This window comes from Bubalus kerabau, chromosome 20 (genome assembly GCF_029407905.1).
Source record: "Bubalus kerabau isolate K-KA32 ecotype Philippines breed swamp buffalo chromosome 20, PCC_UOA_SB_1v2, whole genome shotgun sequence".
Lineage (NCBI taxonomy): Eukaryota > Metazoa > Chordata > Mammalia > Artiodactyla > Bovidae > Bubalus > Bubalus kerabau.
In genome coordinates, this window is record NC_073643.1 from 44,807,469 (window position 1) to 44,814,101 (window position 6,633).

The window sequence follows — 6,633 nt, forward strand, 5'->3', positions numbered from 1 at the left end:
CACCCTCCGTGATTCTATGGTCAGAGAAATCACAATAGTCCAGATAAAATGGTGGCCAATGGGACTCAAGAAGGTTTGGGTCCCAGATTTACATTGGTAATTCAAAATCATGACAGTTTTGTGGCCACAGGATATAGAATGATAGCTCAGAGGCACAGAATACTCACTGAAACCGAAGGTGAATCCCATTAAGTATCGATTTTTAAGTCCCTCAAGGGCGGAAGCTGCCTTATATATCTTTGTACCCCTTGCACACTTAGAAGGCTGATTTCTTAAGGCCATGTGCTATGAATGACTGGCCTGCATCTAAATCCAGTTTGGGGATGACTCTGGAGCAGGTTCTGCCTGTGCGGGGACAATTCCAGTCTTAAATGGGATTTCTGCTTTGTGACACTCATGAATCACTAATTGGTTAAAGATTGACACCTTCTGCTCATAAATACCCTCCTCACCCTGTCTCTATGATTGATGTGGTTTTCAATGGTTTATAAATAATTGCCTAATGCGTGATGACCCAAAAGGGGTATCTGCCCCTAGAGAATACCACACACCTACTCAGGTCCCCTACTCACAGCCTGGGGTGTCTCCCAAGCTCTCATGTGGCTTCTGTGTGGAGTAAGCAGAAGGCCTCAGAAAATGGGGGAAAGCTCCATATTTACAGGGAGTCAGGGGAGGAGGACGTGGATTGCTCTTGGTGTTCTAAGATGGAGTACTGATGGGGCCATGTCACTGCTATGTACCAGGAAAGACATGGTACAGGAGACTGACCAGGTGCTCGGACTCTGGTGTCAAACAGTCCTGGCTGTGCCCCTTACTAGCTGTGAGATCTGTGGCAAGTGAATCACCCTCTCTGGGACTCTAATTCCTTACAGCAAATTGAGGATAGTAGTAATACTTGGTTGTAGGGAGGCTTTAAAAACCTAGTATCTAGTCCCATCACTTCATGGCAAATAGATGGGGAAACAGTGGAAACAGTGGCTGCCTTTATTTTTCTGGGCTCCAAAATCACTGCAGATGGTGACTGCAGCTATGAAATTAAAAGACACTTGCTCCTTGGAAGAAAAGTTATGACCAACCTAGACAGCATATTAAAAAGCAGAGACATTACTTTGCCAACAAAAGTCCATCTAGTCAAGGCTATGGTTTTTCCAGTAGTCATGTATGGATGTGAGTTGGACTATAAAGAAAGCTAAGTGCTGAAGAACTGATACTTTTGAACTGTGGTGCTGGAGAAGACTCTTGAGAGTCCCTTGGACTGCAAGGAGATCCAACCAGTCCATCTTAAAGGAGATCTCTCCTGGGTGTTCATTGAAAGGACTGATGCTGAAGCTGAAACTCCAATACTTTGGCTACCTGATGCGGAGAGCTGACTCATTGGAAAAGACCCTGATGCTGGGAAAGATTGAGGGCAGGAGGAGAAGGGGATGACAGAGGATGAGATGGTTGGATGGCATCACCAACACAATGGACATGGTTTGGGTGGACTCCAGGAGTTGGTGGACAGGGAGGCCTGGCGTGCTGCGGTTCATGGGGTCACAAAGAGTCAGACACTACTGAGCGACTGAACTGAACTGAACTGAATACGTAAAGATGGGGCTTCCCTGGTGGCTCAGTGGGAAAGAATCTGCCTGACAATGCAGGAGACCCGGGTTCAATCCCTGGGTTGGGAAGATCCCTTGGAAAAAGAAATGACAATCCACTCCAGTACTTTTGCCTGGGAAATCACATGGACACAGGACCTTGGCAGGCTACAGTCCATGGGGTCATGAAAGAGTCGGATACGACCTTATCAACAACACACACACATGTAAAGAGTATGTATAATACGGGGCCTAAAATAGAGCTTAATACCCTCTACACCCTAACAGGGTCCGTAACTGCTATTATTGTTTTATATTGTTGTGATTCAACATAAGCATCACATATAATATTGTTTCAAGGGGAGAAAAACCCCCAAATCAACAAATGCTGAGAGGAGTGTCAAACAGCAAGTGCTCAATAAATGTTAACTGTTAGTAAGAGCTTTTAAATCAATCTACTTCCTGTGTCTCAGAATCACATAGCTGCCCTGTGAACACAAGGAAAAGCTCATTTAAGACATTCCAAGAGGAACTTCCCTGGTGGTCCAGTAGCTAAGACTCCGTACTCCTAATGCACGGAGCTGGGGTTCCATCCCTGGTCAGGGAACCAGATCCCACAAGCCACAACTAAAGATGCTGCATGCTGCAACAAAGATTGAAGATCCCACCTGCTGCAAGTAAAACCCGCTGCAGCCAAAATAAATAAATAAAAATAAATATAAAAACAAAATTCTATGAGACACATACATAGTATTCATGCCCAAAATGCATCAGATGATTGCAATCTTGGGGAAACCTCAGACAAACTTAAATTGAGGGAGCTTCAACAAGATAACTGGCCTGTACACTTCAAAAATGTCAAGGATATGAAAGACACAGTAGAGACCAAGGAGACAAGCCTGCTAGGAACAATGCTTAATCTTAGATTGGCTTCCAGATCAGAAAGAAAATCCTGCTGTAAAGGACATTATTAGAATAATTGGTAAAATTTCAATAAGGTCTGTAGATTAGGTAATAATATGTAATTGCTAAACTTTCAAGTTTTATAATTGCTATAATATTTTATAATTATAATTGTCCTGTGATTATGTAGGAGAATGTACTTATTCTTGGGAATTCACCCTACAGGATTTAGGTTTACCGTAAAAGGTCATAATGTCCCAAACTTACTCTCAAAAGCTTCAGAAAAAAATAATATATGTTTAGAGAAAACGAATGATGAAAAAGTGATTGTGGCTAAAGTTTGCTGGTAAATCTGGATGAAGGATATGTAAGCGAGGGTGCTTTTTTTGCAACTTTCATGCATGTTTGAAATTATTTCAAAGTAAAAAGTAAAACATAAATAAAACGAAGCTACCAAACCTTTAAAAGAAGAGTAAGAAACTGCAGTTAAGGAAGCAGCCAGCTCCCTGCTCACCAGTCAGCAGCTGTGAGAAGCCTCTTGGTCCTGTTTCCCACTGCCCCTTGGCCCTGTTTCTTCACTGTCCCTTTTCATGGTGAGGCTGGAAAAGCCAACTTTCTATTAACAGGCCTGCCTGCTAAGTCACTTCAGTCGTGTCCGACTCTGTGCGACCCCACAGACGGCAGCCCACCAGGCTCCCCCATCCTTGGGATTCTCCAGGCAAGAACACTGGAGTGGGTTGCCATTTCCTTCTCCAATGCAGGAAAGTGAAAAGTGAAAGTGAAGTCGCTCAGTCATGTCCGACTCTTCACGACCCCATGGACTGAAGCCCACCAGGCTCCTCCGTCCATGGGATTTTCCAGGCAAGAGTACTGGAGTGGGGTGCCATTAACAGGCAGCTTTTAGCATATTCCATAGAAATGGAGACAGGTCATAGGGCATGTCCACACAGATGGTAACAAGAAAAGCAACAGGACCCAGCTCAGAGCAAAGGGCAGTAGGAAGTGGTGGGCCTGGGGCTCCAACAGCATCATTTGACCTGCCTCCTACTTTTTAGCCTAGATGCCTCATTAAAGCATCATGGCAAAAAGCACTGTGTTGCCAGAAGAGACTCTTCCAGCATGGAGATGCTGCTGCTTCAAGGGGCAAAGAAGGGGAACTGGCTCCCTGGAAAAGGAGCAGTGCTCACTACCAGCCAAAAGAGGGTGCTATTTTCTCCAATGTCATCCTTCCCAAGTGTGCCCACTGAGTGCACAGATCTGCAGATCCCAGGAGCAGGCTCAGCGTGAGTTGAATGAGGAAGAATCATAAAAATGCAAGGTTGGATCTTGTCTTTAAGATTTTGATACTTTGATCATTATAGATGTATCTGCATTAATTTGAATAATTCTTAAAATTAATTATTCAAAACAATGCATAAAATATTATTTATCTTGATTACTGAGTTGTTCGGCACCCCCTTAAAGTTTGCACCCAAGCCAGTGCCTCATTTGCCTCACGCTAGCCCCACCCTGGTGAATCTAACCCACTAATTCCAATACCACCAGCTCAGAGTTTGCAACTGGTCACATGAGGTCTGGAGTTAATGGACCATTTTATACCCACATGATCTGGCAAAGGGAATTAGTCCTGAGAACCTGAATTCCTGCCTTTTATGTCACTTCACTATCAGCAACTGGGGCCTGACTTCTTTATCTCTAGGTCTCAGTATTCCCATCTGTTAAGTGGGAATGGCAATCCTTTATCTGCACAGTTTGTTCTGAAGATAGAGTATCATCCTAATAGAATACCCCTAAGGGCCAGACACTGTGCTGAGTCTTCCCTTTAGCTATAAACTCACAAAATCTTTACAGCTCTAATATGTAAGAGCTATAATCATCCCCATTTTCAAAAGTGAGGAAATGGGCACAGAGAGGTTTAGACACTTGCCTGAGGTTGAACAGCTATAAATGAAATGATGCATGCTTTAACCTCCAGCATTCTCAACATAGGGTGATCTCCTTTGTGGGATCACCTTTGTGGGAGCATTTGGCAATGTCTGGAGACATGTTTGCTTGTCGTGACTCCGGGTGGGGGGGTGTACTACTGCCATCTAGCGGATAGAGGCTAAGAATGAGATTAAACATCCTATAATGCACGGGGCAGTCCCCACAACACTGAACTTTTTGGCCTCCGATAGCATTAGTACCAAGGGTGAGAATCCTGCTCCACTCTGCTCGCAAGGTCAGGGAGTTATGTGATAATTTAGCACCCAGTGCTCTGAGAAAGGCAGATGGTATGGAGTGGTTGCTGTTATTATTTCTTTTGTCTCAGTGGCCTGGGGTCTCCCTTGGTTATCCAGGGACCTGAGTTACCCTGGCTCAAAACCCTCCCATGGGTGGTAGAGAAGCTAGGCTCCAGAGTCAGTCAGAGGATTATATCATGCATTCAGCAAAGGCTTACTGAGCATCTGCTACATGCCCAGTCCTGTCCCAGGCAGCACAGACACATGAAGGTGTCCCTGCCTGTGAGAACTGTCGGGGGTGGGGTGGAGAGACAACAGACAACACACACGCTCATAGGTAATAATACATCGTCACAGATACCATGAAGCAAAGACCTGTGTTCCATGAAAGAGAATAAGAGGGAAGCTCCTCATGGGCTGAGGGGGGCCAGGGAGAGAATGGCATTTAAGCTGAGACTGAGAGGTAGAAGGAAGGAAGAGCCCTGCAGATGGAGGGAACAGCTGTGCAAAGGCCCAGCGGCGGGAACTGAAAGCCAGGCAGTGTGAGGGGAGGCCAGCGGGGGAAGAAAATAAGAGGATGTGACCTTGAAGGGGTGAGTAGGTAGAAGCCACCACAAGGAGTTTGGTCTTTATGTCAAACAAAGAGCCTTTGAAGGGTTCTAGTCAGAGCACTGACTGCCTTCTGAGAGCAACCTGCTTGAGGTCCAGACACAGCCTGGTGTGGAAGACGCTGTGTGAGGTCCAAACCAGAGCCTGCTTCACCAGTTGGAAACCATCATACAAAGGTGTGATCTGTCACAGTTATGCAACCTTACATAAAATGCACGCTTCCTGCCCCAATCCCCAGGCTGGTTGTGAAACATAATGACTGGAGCAGTCTGCATGCTATACGAGATCATTACTAGGACACACTCCTTATTACACACGGAATGGCATTAGTCACTGGAAACACCTGTTTTGAGTCACGAGGATGTCACCTGCCAAGAGTAAAAACTTTCCCACTGGCGCCTCTTTTCTTTTTTGCTGCTTTTGGATAACTTGACTTGTGACACTTTCACCCCCCCTGGAATCCCCATGTTGCCTTCCTCAAACTCTAAGGCGTCCTTTGTCTCCACTGACTCCCGCCCCACCAGCACCCATGGTGAATGGCCGTGGCTGCCGGTGGTGTCTGGGGCCACGTGTCTCATCCTTCGATCCTCACATCTGCCCATTCACATGACACATGTGCAAATCTTCAGTAGGGTCTATTGACAAGGACTAGAGCTTAAGTCTTTGAAGGAATCCGATCGTCCCTTCTCAATTAGGATGGTGCTTCCCAACGTGGATGGAGCTCAAGATACTAAAAGGAGTTATGTGAATAAAGGGTTCCATGGACAATAAATTCAGGACATACTGTTCCAACATAGTTAAGCAGCTTTGTTCCAGCTTTGCAGGACTTTTTAGGACATTTAATATGCTAACGTGTATTATAAATCTCCAAGGAGGGATATATATATATCCTTTTTTTTCAGGAGCATCTATACCCTACTGCTTGGAAGTACAAGCACAGGAAATGTCATCCATAGCCACTGAATAGCAGAAGGAAGGACACCTCAGAGTGTTCAGTGTGGGTCAGGCCAGTGTCTGCCTTTCTTTCCAGGCTCCAGGCTTCTGGAAGAGACAGTCTCAAACTTCCACTTCCCAACACTGGAGCCCAGCAGAAGGAAAAGCAGAGGGTCTCTGCTGTGCCTGGTCACCAGTGCAGCTTTGCCACTCCAGCCCCTCATATTTATCAGGAACTCCTGGGGTTGGCTGAGAGTCATCTGAGGCTAAGCTGACCCAGAAGGGCATGTTGGCATGGGCACTGTTTAATCGACTTAAAAGAATAAAGAGCTTTTTAGCACTTTGTCTAATTACTAAACAAGTACATGCTTTTATTTAAAAAAGAA